A 16270-nucleotide genomic window follows, 5' to 3' on the forward strand; every position below is an offset into this window, starting at 1 on the left:
TGTCACAGCCAGCTTTTCCTCCTTCTTTAAGGTGGAGCCAACTTGCTTCTTACAGGCTTTGCTTTCTACCTCCCAGATTATAGTTGCACCCCCGTTTTGTGACAGTCTGAATGCTCCACTCTGGTGTTGAAACCTAGGTCAGCACCAGAGGTTGTCAGCTGTCTGTCACTAATGGGCAGGGCCTGTCCTTGTTGCACCCCCAGACCGGGAACTAATAGGGACATAAGTAACATCCCTGGCCCTGGAATGTCCTTCTGACATATATGGGTAGTTCCAAATGACACTGGCTGTGCCTCACTCCTTCCCAAAGCCTGATGTGGGCTGGGTGAAGAACTTGGACTTTTCAGGATGTTTTAAATTCTACCACAGTATCACAGCTCCTATAATGCAACTTAAATTCCTACCCTGCCCTTAAACCAGCAGACCTAGAAGTGAGCAAATCTGGAACAGTATTTGTGGACGAGAGCTGCACCCCTGGGTGACCCTTGGCCCATTTTAACTTTAAACTTTGCCACCTTCTGCAAGGACTCAGGTGTGCTTGACTGGGGGAAGAGACTCTGGAGAAGGGACCTGCTGACAAGATGTCCTGGTAAATTGTGTGGGGGAGCCTAGAAACATCCCCTAATAACCAAGGGTCCCCACCCCCAGAAGTCTGAACCCCCTGGGTGCAACAAAGACACAATGAAGGCATCTCTCCTTCCAGGAAAAAGCTCTTGGGGAGCAGGTGGGAGCTCCCACTAGGAACAGACACAGGATTCTCAAGTACTGGGGTGACATTAGCAGGTTTGGGAGAACCGCCTTAGGGGATTCTTTTTCAGTCCCCTAAGCAGAAGGTAACATTTACTCATTGAATTCGGGTTAAATTACCATATTAATTATTCAACAAACTTAATGCCATCAAACCAAAACCTAGGTACCGGATCCAAGGGGAACCAGAAACAAAATCAATGGGTCCGAAGACATTGGCTCCTGATGAATAATTGACTCTCCAACCTTGAAGTCTGACAGTACAAGAGAAAGAAAGAGCAAACAGCTTGTAAGATATCCAGAGGACACAACGGGGACATAGATAGACATGCAGATGGAGAGAGATAGAGAAGGGGGGAAAAAGGCACAGATGGACTGATGGACAGACAGACAGATAAATAAGCAGACAGAGGGACAGGCATATGGACACATATGCATGTAGATGAATGGATAGATGGGCAGGCAGATAGGGTCTGGATTATTCCAGTTATACTTGTGTCCTGAGACCCCGCTCCCCCCCCCCCCTCTGTTATGGCCATCATCCTGTGCCCAGAGCCACAGCACTAATCTTATTTAAAACGGCTACGATTTCACACGTCTTTCAGCATGACCTGTGGGAGGGCTGGCCCCAGTGTACCCAGCACAGGTTTTAAGTCGCCTATTTATATCCAAATCAATTCTAAGTGGGTTGCAAGCCTGGCTTAATCGAATCTGTCGTCCTTCATACACAAAGATGAGACACACCTGACCCCTGTCCTTGGAGGAGGCCGGGTCTCCCGAGGGAGTCCAATGCCTTCTGCTCCTGGTCGAGGAGCTGAAGGGAGCGTGGTGGACCGCATGGCTTGGGGCAGCTAAGGAAGCGTGCTGAGTCCTCTGCCCTTCCCTCACCACTGGCATGCTTGTGAATTGACCAGAGTGTCAAAGGCCAGTCTGTCCTGAGTGTCCCAGGTCCTGCGGTGTGATATCTAATGTCCCTTACCTTTGGTAGACAGACCACCTTTGTAAAATAGTGAGACACCCCCCCCCCCCCACACACACACAATAGCCCTGGGATGGAGGAACATCTGCCGCAGTGCAGGCTCAATGAACATCGCTGGCTTATCTAAGAGTGTTTGTCTCCCAGATGCTAGGCAGCCCTGGCCTACTGGCCAGCTGGGGAAGCCTCTTGGGGACTCTGAGCTCTGGGGTCTCGGAAGCCCCAGGGAATCCATCTGTATCCCTCCTCCTCTGGTTCCCCAGCTTTCCGAGGAGGTCTTGCTTATGCTGAAAGGCAGGCATTTTGCCAGAGGGGAAAACTTCCCCTACCAGAACCATGACCTGGTAGATGGTGTGTCAGCCTAGAGACGAAAGCCTGGCTCATGCATACTTGTGCTGGCATCCCTCCTTCTCCACACAGACCTCCCATGTGCTGAAGTAAGAAGAGGCAGCGGTGACCTGTCCAGCCCTTGAGATCACAGAGGACTTTTCAGGCCCCTTCTGCTGCAGGTTGGCCTCACCCAGCTCTCCTTTATCCTGGGGACCTGGCCTCGATCTCTTCAAGTTCTTTCTCATCTTTCCTGTCCTCTTCTGACAAAGCTCTCTGACTTTGTGTCAAGCCTAGAGCTGGTCTCTGGGGGACAAGGTGTGACCGTCAGTGAAGCTCTGACCTAGGACCTCGGACTGCTTGGCATTATAGGGCCTAGACTCACGGCCAGGCTGTGGAAGAGGCTGTGAGCCTCCAGTCTTGGTCTCTACTCTTTCCACCTCTTCCCTCATCATTTCTCCTTCAGGCCATCCTGAAGAACCACCCTCTGTCCTAATGGGTATAGAGACCTCTGCAACTTCTGGATGAGACAATAGGCAGTACGTGCTTGAGATCCACAGTCTTGGGTTCAAATATCGTGCCTGCCAGGACTCTGCATAGCCTCCTAACAGGCCTCTCTTACATACCTCTTACCTGTAAAGTGAAGGAAGCTAGCAGCCAACAATGGCCTGGGCTCCAGAGACCTGTGAGGGTCAACTGATGTCAGTAGTGATAATGAGAAAAGCTACAGGTGGCATTACTGTAGCAGCAGCGCTCCACAAAGCTGACGAGTGCTAGCCCTGCTTCTCACCAAGAGGGTGTGGCTCAGGGGAACCTCAGCATCTATAGGGCACAGTAGACCTGACATGTGTCCTGTGACAGCTTCAGATCAGCACCTTAGCAGCAGGGGGTGATGGGCAGATCTGAAGATCCAGGAGGAGCCCCCCCTCTCCCTGGCCCACTGTGCCCAAGCAGCGGCTTACTGGGTCTGCAGGCTTCAAAGCTGTTGTATCGTCACCTCCTACTATCATGTGGCTGCCAGACACCCTGGTCCATCTCCATAGAGCAACCATGATGGAACCATGTGTAAGCCGTGCACATGGAAGGGGCACAGAGTAGGATGGGAGAGACACTGGCTGGAAGTTGGGGACATAGCCTGGGAGCTTGAATCTGTTCTGTGAGAGGGAGAGTCTGCCCTGTCCCACCAGAGGGATTGAATGGGCAGCTGTGTTTCCAGTTTCAGGGACCCAGCAGTTTGCAGAGACAGGAGGCCTGGAGTACCACCTGCCTCCCAGGTCAGGATCGGAGTCAGCTGCAGCTTGCAGGAGAACACTGCTTAACTCTTATCCTCCTTGTCCCTTCTTATAATATAGCTCTTGCAGGGGAGCCTCTGGGGTATGAGCAGCCTGCTCTTGCCCTAGCTGCAGGATAACAGGGAGAGCAATGAGCAGCAGCAAAGGATGCTGGGAGTGTATAGAGCCCTGAGAGGAAGCAGGAAGCAGTGAGACAGGGAGCCTGAACTGTATGGCCCCAAGAGGAAGGTTGTGGTTTCCCCAACCTGCTTGAGACACATAGGCTCCTGGAAGTTGCACTTTGACAACTGTCTGAGCACAGTGCTTTTGAGGAACCCAAGTTGCTTGACTCAGGACAGGTTCATACATGCAAGGACATCTGCAATCTTTCCTCTCTCCTTGGCCCAAGCCCTAGCAGCCAGCCAGAGATCCTGGGCATCCCAGCCCCCAACAATTTGCCCTCCCTACTGGGTATGCTCAGAGTCACACCACTGACCTTTTATTGCAGGTGTGGGCAGGTGAGGAGCTGGGAGGAGCTGAAGTCGAGCAAGGCAGAAGTCCCTCTTGGTCAGGCCATCGGCTGTGTCTGGCCAACCCCCTGCTCAGTGAGGGATATAGACAAGGGTCTGGGGCAGTAGATCCACAGGAGGGGGGCACCTCGATCATGCATGAGCCACTCCCCGAAAGCTGCCTCTGGCCTTTGAGGGAAATCACTCCCACCATGCTGAGCTGCTGACAACTGGGACCCACCACAATGCACGCCAGCAGCTGGGTTTCCTGCTCCAGCTAGATTCCGCACAGATCCAATCCTACCTTGGACACAAGTAGAGGACAATGTGGATCAGGCAGGCTGTGCTGCTCACAGCCCCAGGAGGGGCAAGGTCTGCAGTCAGCTCAGCCGTAGGCTGGATGGAAAAAGATCAAGGTCATTCTGAGCCTTAGCTCACCCATCGCAGGACTCGCTTTTCCCTAGGAGTTGTACTGGGGGCCCATGTGATGATGTCTGTAGTTACAGTACATTGCGTAGCACAAAGTGGCTCTCTCCAACTTCTGGCTCTCTTCCCTCCTCCCTGCCCCTGATGTTTCCGGACACCTGGGCCAGTTGGGCTTTGGTCTGGGGGCAGTGGCTTAAAGACAATCAATGGCTCCAGTAATTGCTACTTCCCAGCCAGGGCAGTGATGAATGGAGCCAGCACCTTGCAGTTCGGGAATCAATATCGTAATATCTTCATACGCAGGAGGATGGTGAGGGAGGAAGCAGGTTCCTGCGGACATCCCTGGAAGTCCATCCAGGCTTGGCTACAGGGTTACTGGCTGTGTTGAACTCAGCTGAGCCAGGCTATCGACTGGAGGGGGGTTTTCTTATGGGCCTTGGGATCCTGGGGAGCAGAGGGCATGAGAAGATGTACACACTGGTACTTACAGTCTACAGATCCCATGGACTGCTTCCAGACTGCCTTGGTGTGCTCTTCCTCATGTTACCCACATGGAATTGAGGACAGCCTACCATCTATCTTATGGAAGGACAGTCCCTGATCTAGGATACCGTAATGGCTGTTCTTGCTTGTCAACTTGACTGCATCTGGAATCAACTAAAACCCAGGCAGCTGGTACACCTGCGAGGGACTTTCCTCTTAACGAAATCACTTAAAATTGGAGAGCCATTTTTCATCCAGATCTTTCAAGGTGGGATGATTTACCTTTGATCCAGGCTGCAGAGGGCACCAGCACATTTGAAGAGCTTCCTTGTCACACTTTACCTTAGGGTTGGAGGTGCTGCTATTCAGATGAATGAATTAAGTGCAGTGGGTTTAATTGGGTCCCAAAGTAGCAGGGGGCCAGGTGGTAGCACTGAATCACCAAAGGCAAGGTGATCGCAGTTATCGTAATGGGCAACACTGACGAAACAATGTCCATAATGGCCTGACCCATAATGGGCAGCACAGGCAAAGTGATTTTTATGGTGGCGTGGTCTCTATGGACCTTTGGTACTGGCTAATCCATCATGGTGTTTCCAGACACGAAATAGATAAGAAGCCTACTGAATTTTTGTTCGATTTGTATACTCGGAAAAATTCTCAAGCAAATGAAGGAAAAGCTACACTGGATCATGGCAAAAAGAAGTTTCGTTCCAAGAAGCAATGTCCAGACTTGAGCTAGTTTGCAGACCCAGAACCTCTTAAATTGAACGGATGACCAGGTACCCCTAAGAAAGGACCTTGCTAAAACACCCGAGAATTTCACGGTTAGCCTTTTTCCCATCCTTTCCTATGGACCAAGGACTTCTCAAGGAGTAACTGACACTGCGAAAGGAAACAATCAGACTTGCCAGGGTCTATTGAATACTGGTTCTGAATTGGTGCTGATTCTGTGAGACCTCCCCCCAAGACAACCCGTGGCCCTCCAGTTAAATAAAGTAGAGGGCCTTCGGAGGTTGGGTGATTAATGGAGTTTTGGCTGAAGTCTGAGAACTTACAGCAGGTCTGGTAGGTCCTCAGACTCACTGTGTAGTTGCTTCCTGACTCCTGGAATTTATAATTGGGATAGATATACTTAGAAGTTGTCGGAGCTCTCACATTGGCTCCCTGACCTGTGGAGCGAGGGCTGTGATGGTTGGAAAGGTTAAATATTTGCCTCTAGAGCTGCCTCTGCCAGGGAAAGTAGTGAATTAAAAGCAGCCTCACATCCTTGGAGGAACTTCAAGAATCAGTGCTACCATCAAGGACTTGGAAGACGCAGGAGTGGTGGTTCCTACCACATCTTCCTTAAACGCTCCTATCTGGCCAGTGCAGAAGCAGATGGACTGTGGAGAATGACAGTTGACTACCAAAAATTCAGTTAAACAGTGACTCTGATTGCAGCTGCTGTGCCAGATGCGGTGTCCTTACTTGAGCAGATGAACACATCTCCTGGTACATGGTGTGCAGCTACTGATTTAGTAAATGCCTTTATCTCCGTACCATAAGGATCACCAGCAGCAGCAGTTTGCTTTCAAATGGCAAGGCCAGCAAGTACACCTTTACAGTTTTACCTCAAGTATATATTAACTTTCCAGCCCTGTATAATGTAGTTAGAAGGGGACCTTGGTCATCTGTCTCTCTCACAAAATATCACATTAGTTGACTTTATTGATGGTGTTATTCTGATTGGACCAGGTGAGCAGGATGTGGTAACCACTTTGGACTTGTTGGTAATTCATTTGCCCATCAGAGGGTGGGAAGTTAATCCAAACTAAAGTTCAAGTGTCTTCTACCTCAGTGAAATTCGTAGGAATCCATGGCGTGGGTCATGCAGAAGGGTTCCATCTAAGGTGGAGGATAAGTTGTTGTACTTGGCCCCTCCCACCAGCAAGAAAGCAGCACAATGTATAGTGGGTCTGTTTGGATTGTGGAGACAGCACCTTCCTCACTTGGGTGTGCCACGCCGGCTCATATACCGAGGTACTCACAAAGCTGTGAGTGAATAGGGCCTAGAACAGGAGAAGGCTCTTTAACATGTGCAGGCTGCTGTGCAGGCTGGTCAACACTTGGGCCATATGCTTCAGCAGACCTGATGGGCCTTGAGGTGCCAGTCAGATGCTGTTTGGAGCCTTTGGCAGGCCCCTATAGGTGAATCACAGAAGAGACCTTTGGGATTTTGGAATAAGGTTCTACCTGCAGATGGAGATGCCTATTTCCCCTTTGAAAGGCAGCTCATGGCCTGCTATTGAGCCTTAGTGGAAACTGAACATTTGACGATGGGCCACCACATTACCACACAGCCTGAGCTGCTCACTGTGAACTGGGTGTTATCTGGCCCACCAAGTCTTAATATAGGACCTGCACATCAGCAATCCGTTAACAAGTGGAAATGGTATGTAATGTGATCCAGCCTAAGCAGGTCCTGAAGGCACAAGCAAGTTACATAAGAAGTTGCCCAAATGCCTATGGTTTCTAATTCAGTTATAACTGTCAAACATGCTCCTGTATCTTCATGGGGTGTGCCCTGGGATCAGTTAACTGAGGAAGAGAAGACTAGTGCCTGGTTTACTCATGGTTCGTGCATTGTGCAGGCACCATAAGAAGTGGACAGCTGCAACATTACAGCTCCTTTCTGGGACAACCCTGAAAGTCACCAGCAAAGGAAGTCTTCACAGTGGACAGGACTTAGGCAGTATACATGGTCATACATTTTGTTTGGAAGGAGGTCATGTGACTGTTCCCTGATACATAGTCTGTAGCCAATGGGTTGGCTGGATGGTCAGGGACTTGGAAAGAGCATGATTGGGGAATTGATGAGAAAGACATGTGGGGAAAAATTATGTGGTTAGATCTCTCCAAATGGGCAAAGGATGTGAAGATATTTGTGTCCCATGTAAATGCTCATCAGAAGGTGACTTAAGCAGAGGAGGAGTTCAATAATCAAGTAGATAAAATGACCAATCCTGTGGACAGTCAGCCTCTTTCCCCAGCCATCCCGGCCATTGCCTAATGAGCCCACACACAAAGGGGCCATGGTGGCAGAGATGGGGGTCTTGCATGGGTTCGACAACATGGGCTGCCCCTCACCCAGGCTGACCTGGCCACAGCTGCTGCTGAGTGCCACATCTGCCAACATCAGAGACCAACACTGAACCCAGAATATGGCACCATTCCCTGGAGTGACCAGGTCGCAGGTTGACTACATTGAACCACTTCCTCTGTGGGAAGGACAATGCTTTTGTCCTTACTGGAGTACGTACTTATTCTGGCTTTGGATTTGCCTTTCTTAAACGAAGGTCCACCTGGTGGGCCTACAGAATGCCTTATCCATCTTCGTAGTGTTTCATACAATATTGCTTCTGACCAGGGAACTCCGTAGCCAGAGAAGTGTGAGCTTAGGCCTATGATCATGATTTCCACTGGTCTTACCATGTCCCCTACCATCCTGAAGCATCTGGCCTGATGGAAAGGTGGAATGGCCTTTTGAAGACACAATTACAGTACCAAGGATGTGGTAGCATCCTGGAGGGCTGGGCCAGGGGTCTCCAGAAGGTGATATATTCTTTGAATCAGCACCCAGTGTATGTTATAGTTTCACCCATAGCCAAGATCCTCGGTCCCAGGGACCAAGGGGTATAAAAGGGAATAGTTCCGCTCACTGTCAGCCCAAGTGACCCACTAGGGAAATTATACTCGCTGTTCCCACAACCACATGTTCTGCTGGCCTAGATGTTTTGGTTCCAGAAGGGGGAGTGCTCCTGCCAGGGGACAGGGCAAACATTCCTTTGAACTGGAAACTCTGACTTCCTTTTGGCCACTTTGGGCTTCTGATGTCCTTAAGCCAACAGGCTAAGAAAGGAATAACAGTGTTAGGAGGGGTGGTTGATTCAGATTACTGAGGGGAAATTGAATTGCTCCTCCACAGTGGAGGTGAGAGAGATTATGTCTGGAGTGCAGGAGATCCCTTTAGGGCATCTTCTGGTGCTACCGGTGTCCTGTGATTAAAGTCAATGGGAAACTACAACAGCCTAATCCAGGCAGGATGACAGAGGGCACGAACTCTTCAGGAATGAAGGGATGGGTCACTCTTCCAGGAAAAGAGACGAGACCTGCTGAGGTGGAGAAAATACAGAACGGATAGTAGAGGAAGGTAGTTATAAATACCAGCCAAGGCCACGTGACCTGTGGTAGGACTGAGGATTTAATTAACGTGAGTGTTTCTGTCCTGTTTTGTTAAGACTGTGGTTACTCCCGTTAGTTCAGGCCTTGTAGCAGGGTCCAGAACTCTCTACCTTCTTCCTTCTGTCACCCACAGCATGCTAGGCAGTCTAAAGGGAGAGAAGCTGGGCAGGCCCCCAGGGAATGAACGCTCTTGTTTGTTTAGTATGTGAGGTCTCCCGGTCCTAATGGGAGCCCCACTAGGGCACAGACATGCAGATGGGGAATTGAATGGTTATTGGAAAGGATGCTGGAGCCGTTCCGTTCCAGCTCTGTTGCTGGCAGCCAGGGTCCAGAGCAGGTGTGCCCCTTTCCCCCAGCCCAGAAGCTGTACTGTGTCGTGGTGCGGCGTGGTCCTGGAAGCCCCGCCTGGCACTGACTGAGTCAGCACATGGCACGTGTTGGAGAGTGTTGTGCCTACTGCATGGTCTTCCCGGAAGGGTCCTGTGGCCCATTTGTTAATCTAATTTCAGAGTGCCCCTGTAATTAGGGCGGGCCTATTGAAAATTGCTCACAACAGAAGAGCAGCATTCCAAAATCAAGTGGGGGATTCCCATGGAAGCAGCTTTGGTTCCCACAAATGGCAGGCTGTTGCTCAGATTTGTTTGGGAAAACCTCTCTGGTTCCACCTGCATGCCTAGGAAGGCCTCCTCATCTGCCCCCTCCCCCAAGTAATTTCATCCCAGGGATGCCCGCTCACTGCATCACTGTTGAGCGCTCACTGTGTGGCTAGGCCAGCGCTCTTTGCTTTATACAGAAGTCACTGCCATGGGGCCTAGAGGGACAGGATTAACCCCTTTTCTTAGTCAAGGTACACATTGGGAGGTGCTGGGTAAAATCAAACCAAAGGCCTTCATGTCTGACTCTAGCTGCTGCCTCTGGGCAAGGTCAGGTGACAGAGTCCCTGGCTTCTTAGGTGAGAGGGAGTCAGTGCTGTCTTGGTCATTTCAAGACCTAAGTTCCAAAGAGCTGCCAATAGTGACAATCTCACTGCCCAAGGAAGCTCTCCCATCAGAAGTGTGGATTCTAGGAAGGGCTTTGGGGTGGGGGTGGGGGGTGGGACTGGGGCATCACTTTCCTGTGGCCCCAGTCACCATGTTCCATGATCTGGGAAATGTAGGCTATAAGACAGAGAGACAACCTTGTCCCAGAGGTGCAGTATTCTTGAATGCCCTGGTAGATAGATGGTGCCCATTGCTCATGGCCCCTTAGATGGCACGGGGCTTATCCATTTCATTTCCATGTGTGTGCTAAATGAGGCCATGACATCCTGGGCATGCCAGGGAGACATATGGCCCTGGATGGCGCCTATAGAAAGAAACTTGCAGCTCTCAAGCCCTCCCACTTCCAGTGTTCATTAGCCCTACTATGCGCCAGCCCCACTCCGTACCAAGGGTCTTGATACAGCTCCCTAGGTTCCCTCAGGGATGACCGTCAGCCTTGAGAATGAGGACCAACACCTCCCCCCAACTGAGAAGAGCCCCTGCTTGCCCATCCCCACAGCAGCCTGGGTAGGGGAGCTCTGCTCCCCCCTCCCCACCCCCCAGCACTTTCTGGAAATTGTCACACAGGCATCCAGACACTGATGGCATTGTAGAACTCAGCTGACTCCTCCTCCTGCTGAATAAAGGTCATCGGGTGAGTAACCAGGGCTTTGAGGGGAGGAGCTAAGGCCCAGGTGGGCTAAGTGACCTGCCAGCAGTCACAGTTGGCAAACCCTGTCAGCCAGGCACAGAACCTGGCCTCCTGCCATCTGTCTGCACTGCCTCTCCCAGGCCCAAGATGGGTATGCCATCCACAGTCCTTTGTCTTTTTTTAAGTGATTGAATCACTCAGCTTCTGAAAGGGTTGATACCACCTGTTCCTAGACAAACCTTGACAGGGAACACACTGACATTTCCGCAGCAAAACATGAGGGTACCAGAAACCTTTTCCCAGGCCAGGGCAGAGTTTGTCCCCATGTGAGTGGAGCAGTAGACACCTTTGATTTTTAGAGACACGTGTGAGGCTGGACCTACCCTTTAGGGGCTAAAGGGCATACAGGTGGGTTCTTTTTTAAGTGCTCTATTAATTGGAGTGAGCATCTGGCCCTGGTGGGGCTAGGACATAGGGTTGTGACTGGATCCCTTTCTGATTACCCACCTGCTCCATGAGAGAGCCACAGTCTTCAGCAGTGCCATGACATGATCCTGTGTTAGTGTACAGGTGTGTGGGTAGGTAGTTCGAACAGCATGTGGATGCATACATGTATGTCTTACAAGTGTGTGTGGGTGAGGTGAGGGACATGCAAGTGTGTAAGTGTACAGATGTGTATAGATATGCATACACATCAGTATGAGGGTGTGCAGATATGTGTGGGATGTGCGTATGTGCATTGTGCAGGTGTGCACACTTTGAGGGTGTGCAGGAATGTAATGTGTAGATGTGAGTGTGTGTAGGAGTGGGCATGTGTCCCGGCTCTGCTGAACCTCAATTTCCTTATCTGAGAATCAACATCAGCCCATGGCTGTGGAGAGGCAGGTGCATGATAATGTCAGGTCAGCTGTACCAGGCCATCTTGTCTTTATCCTCCATAGGCAGGGATGGGCTGGTGACCTGGGTCTGGCTGGGGCTCTGGTGAACCTGAGTCCTGCCTCCTATGAGCTTGTTCTTTCTCTGAGGAAGCCATCTTCCCTGGGACCCATCACCTACCCCTTGCCCTGTGACTGAGATAGGTGTTTCTTGGGAGTCTGGGGACGGCTGATTTATCCCCTGCCTGGGCCTACAATAGCTATAGAGGCCTGTTGAGTCATGTCTCTCTGAGAAAGGTTTTGCCTAGATGAAGCTGGACAATTATTCCTGTTTTATTAAGTGCCACTTAATTATTAAAAAATTAACGAGCCTTTTCAACTGTGTGAGACACATCTGATTACATAGACACTTGAAGTCAATAAATATCTTTAGAGAGCCAATTACTGCCTAATTAAGGGCCTGCACTGATGACAGGCAGCCGCTCCTCATGAATCAGATGCCAGAGATGTCCTGGTGGCAGGCAGGAACCTGGGCAGCTTGTGGGCATTGGTGATAGCCCCTCCATGGGATGTGGGACACCCTGGAGAAACCCTCCCCCCCACCACCACCACCCCGTTCCGGCTTCATCACTTCTGAGAAACCTTTGCTGGTCAGAGGGCTCCATCCTCTACCTCCCCACTCTGTCTTCTGCCCTGTGGGTAGTCATCACATTCCTGGTTTGACCTGTACTGGTCTCAGCTGCTGCTTTTCCTCCAGTGGCAATGGCTGAGATGTCTGACACCAGGCCTTGTCTCCGGGTTCTCAGACCACTTGTGTCCCACTCTCTGGGACAGAGTGGTCACTTAGAAGGATCTGAGAGGTTAGAAAGGCAGAGTGCCTTGCCCCTCCCCCACAACTGGGTACTGACTTGTCACCTGCACAATGGCAGTGTGTAGTCAGGGGGCCTGGCAAGCCTGTGTGGCAGGAGACTCGGCATGTGAGATTGCTGGCTCTGATGCTTATTTCTTCTTCTGGGCAGCCTGAGGTAGGAAGAGACTTGTCCTCGCCCCTCCTCCAGGAAGCCCCTCCCCCCCAAAAAACCACTCCCACTTTTTCCATAGTGGCCTCTGGCAGCTACCAACATTTTGTTCTTTTACCTCCCCCTGCCCCAGGCACAGGATGAAGCATGGATGCGAATCCAGACCATGTTTACTGCTGTGTGACTGTGTGAAGGGGCCCATCCTCTCTGAACCTTCCTGTCTACAGAGGGAGGAGAGAACTTTTGGGGGCTCTGCTCAGCTTCTCCTCTCATGGGAAAGGCAAGGCCACCAGGAAGCTGGCAGGAGAGTGAACCTGATTCTGCGGTCTGGAGTGGACCTAGACATGGCTGTCTAGGCAGAGGCCCTAGTTTGCAATGTTTGTGGATGGCTGCTGTAAACCTACCTACTAATGGATTTTGACCCATAGAGGTAAAGTCTTGTTAGAAAGTTTCAAGATTCCTGGGACTCTCCCCAAGACAGCAATGATTGCCAGGGAGAGGAGACTCCAGGGGGAAGTCCTGCCAAACTGGCAGCCTGTGAGCTCCCAGGATCCTCCTGCCTTTGCCCCACAGCACTGTGGCCACCGGCACGCATAGTCGTGGGTGCTGGAGATTCGAACGCAGTGTATCACATTTGCTCAGCAAGCATGCCTTCCTACTCAGCCGTCTCCCCAGCCCTGGACATACTGGAACATTCCGGTTCTTTGAGGTGAGTGTGTCACACAGTGTGTGCAGAGGTCAGAGGGCAACTCTGTGGAGTCTGTTCTCACTTACTCTGATGTAGGAGACTGAGCTCAGGTTCCCAAGTGTGGGTGACAAGTGCCTATTGGCCAAGCCACCTCCTCAGCCCTATTTTATTTATTTATTTAAACTACTAATGAGCACCCTAAGATCAACAGCGTACATTATAGTCTGATTCTGTGTGCAGCAATACTAAGCCACTCCACAGGCAGGCTGCTAAATGACTTAATAGCTTTGACAAAATGCCCAAACAAAAGCAAGCTAAGGAAAGAAGGGTTTATTTTGGCTCACAGTTTGAGGGTGCAGTCCGTTATACATAGAGCTGTGGGTGGTGGGAAGCACAGTTCTAGCTGTGGTGGCTGGAATGTGAGGCAGCTGGTCACATGGCAGCCACAGTCAGGACAGAGACAGATGAATGCTGGTACTCCGCTGGCTTTTTTTTTCTTTTTATTCATTCTGGGACCCCATATTCAAGACGTCATCCTCCCCATTTAAACCTCTCTGGAAATGCACCCCACAGACACACCCACTGGGGCATTTCTATGGTGATTCGAATCCAGTCAAATTGATAATCTGGAGTCACTGTCACAGACAGCCCAGGGTGGTCTGGTGACAGGCTTGCCACTGCTGTGGTTTGCCTTTACAAGCACCATTACACCTTATTTCCTCTTGGTTATCTTTCAGAGCAAGGGTCAGTAAACCACCAACAGCAGGCTGTTTTTGTAAATAAAGCTTTATTGGCACATGGCCATGCCATTTGTTGATATGTTCAATATGGCGACTTTCACACAGTGCTGAGAGTGGGGTGGGTACTGTAGCATACCATCTGGCCTGTGAAACTCAAAATATCTACTCTGTCACGTCGAGAAAAATGCTTGCTGACCTCTATTCTAGATCAACTGAAGCTAGGGAAAATGCATGTTGTTTTTACCTGCATCCATTTTGTGCAGGCCTTCCAAAGAGCTGCACTAAGGTCTCAGAGTCTGTCAACAACAGGGTTCCCCCTGGTTGGTTTGTCTGCGAGTCTGTTTTCACATACTCTTCATTTTCATAATAAAAGCCTTCATTTACGATACAGTGACACCCTCCCTTAACCCCCAAGCATTAACAATGATCAGCTCTGGGCCCATCTGTGTTTCACTTACACACCTTCACTCCATCTCCCAAATTATACACCTTCCATAACTTTAAATACGTATGCCTGTAGAAGCTAACGGCCACATAAAAACCCAAGACAATTTGCAGCATCATGAGTGAAAAGTGGATCATATTCCTTCGGCAATACAAATGCCCAGGCAGGACCAGCCTTCCCAGCTACTGACTAAGGGTCCCCCCACCCGGGAAGGCTGTTTCAAAGAACTTGGTCCACAGTTTTCCTTTTTCAGCATGTCAGACATCCACTCTATCAACCTCTTGCCCATATGGCTCCCGTGGGAGGTCGGCTGCGTTTTAGTCTTTGTTCTTTGATAAGTGTTTTTCCTCTGGCTATTTTCAAGATTTCTATTCTCTTTTCTGATAGTCAGGATTTCAGGCAAGCAGTAGTTTGAGTATTTGAAGTGGGCGAGGGCCAGGTTGGCTAGCTTATCTAGCGTCTGCAACATTTGAAAAGCAAGGCCTGGCTGTTATTTTCCCAGGTCTTGCGTGCTCTGTCATATCTCACCCCACATTATCTCTGTGTTTTATTTATTTATTTTTTTTGGAGGCATTGCAGACATATTTCTAGGCTCATTGACTACCTCGACTGAGGAGTCCTGGCCACAGGGCAGATATGAGTTTTATGACGAGATTTTGATTTGCTTTCAGTGAAGACTTTCTTGAACTTATTTTGGGATAACCTTGGGTATAGAGAGAAACTCCAGAGGGAATGTCTGCATGGCCTTCTCCACTTCTCCACTGTCTCCAGTTTCTCCACTGTCAGGTGCTGGCAGACTTGTCATGTACATGCCTGATGATAAGTGCTTATGTTATGAACTGGACTTCAGCCCTGGCCACCAATGCGGAAGGACATCCACAGATGATGTGAGTATCAGGCCAGGGACCACTAACACAAAACCATCCACACAAACAGACCAGGCAGGACTCTGCCGTCCCATCCCAATGTGATCATCTCACCATATCAGGTGAGTGTGATGACCATTTACACTATGGAAATGCCAGATTATATCACATAGCCATGAATGTTGTAAAATCTAGAAGTGCCACATCAGATTCAGCTGGATGCTGAATTCCCATGTGTATCCTCTGTCCTGTCTGTTCACAACTCTGACCAGGGCCCTAAGTGGCCCTTAGCTGTTCTTTCTGCCTGGCATCTCCACCTTTGACACCACAGAGGTCCACCTGCATCAAGTGGTTAGGGCAGGGGGACGTGATGGACAGACTCGAGTATCATGCCCTGAAAGAATCACACAATTAATAGATATTGGGGGAGAGATACTCTGAGTCTATGCAAATATCTCACACACCCCCAAGTCTGCCTGCTAATTCCACCATCTCCAGCTGACCTTACAGGAAGCCATGCTGTGTGCCTGTGCGTTTCCTTCTGTGTCTATACTTTCAAATTCTTTTGTAAGAAAGAGTTGTTCCTTCTCCTCCACATCTGTATTTATCCAGCCTTATACCTATGACTCAGGGACAGGCCATTTTGCATATTGGGCTTTAATCATGGACTGTGTTTATTATATGTCTTGCTACTTAAATTATTCCAGTTTTGGCAGCCTACAGCCCTTCCAGATGGATTGCATTTGTCAGCCACTTGGCATGGTTCACTGTCATTTATCTTTTATCTATCCATCCTCTATCATTATTGATTTATCCAAACATTATCTATATTTCTGCCTATCTATAATCTATCATCTATGTATCTATTATGTACCATCTATGCATCATATCTATCCATCATCTATCTATTTATCTATCAATAGCTATCTATCTTCATCATCATCATCATCATCATCATCATCATCATCATCCATCTATCTTCTGTGTATGCACCTATCACCTG

At 49.8% G+C, this 16270-nt stretch overlaps 1 pseudogene across 1 annotated transcript in view; it reads left to right on the forward strand.

The window, feature by feature from the left end:
* Positions 1-16270, forward strand: part of LOC311579076 (large ribosomal subunit protein eL37-like) — a 219457-nt pseudogene that overhangs the window by 193503 nt on the left and 9684 nt on the right. Inside the window, exons 12-13 of the transcript XR_014783680.1 lie at positions 12662-12958; positions 15173-15288. The product of XR_014783680.1 is annotated as a large ribosomal subunit protein eL37-like (transcript). The remainder of the gene's footprint in view (positions 1-12661; positions 12959-15172; positions 15289-16270) is intronic.

This window comes from Acomys minous, assembly GCF_964271855.1.
Source record: "Acomys minous genome assembly, chromosome: 12".
NCBI classification, from domain to species: Eukaryota; Metazoa; Chordata; class Mammalia; order Rodentia; family Muridae; genus Acomys; species Acomys minous.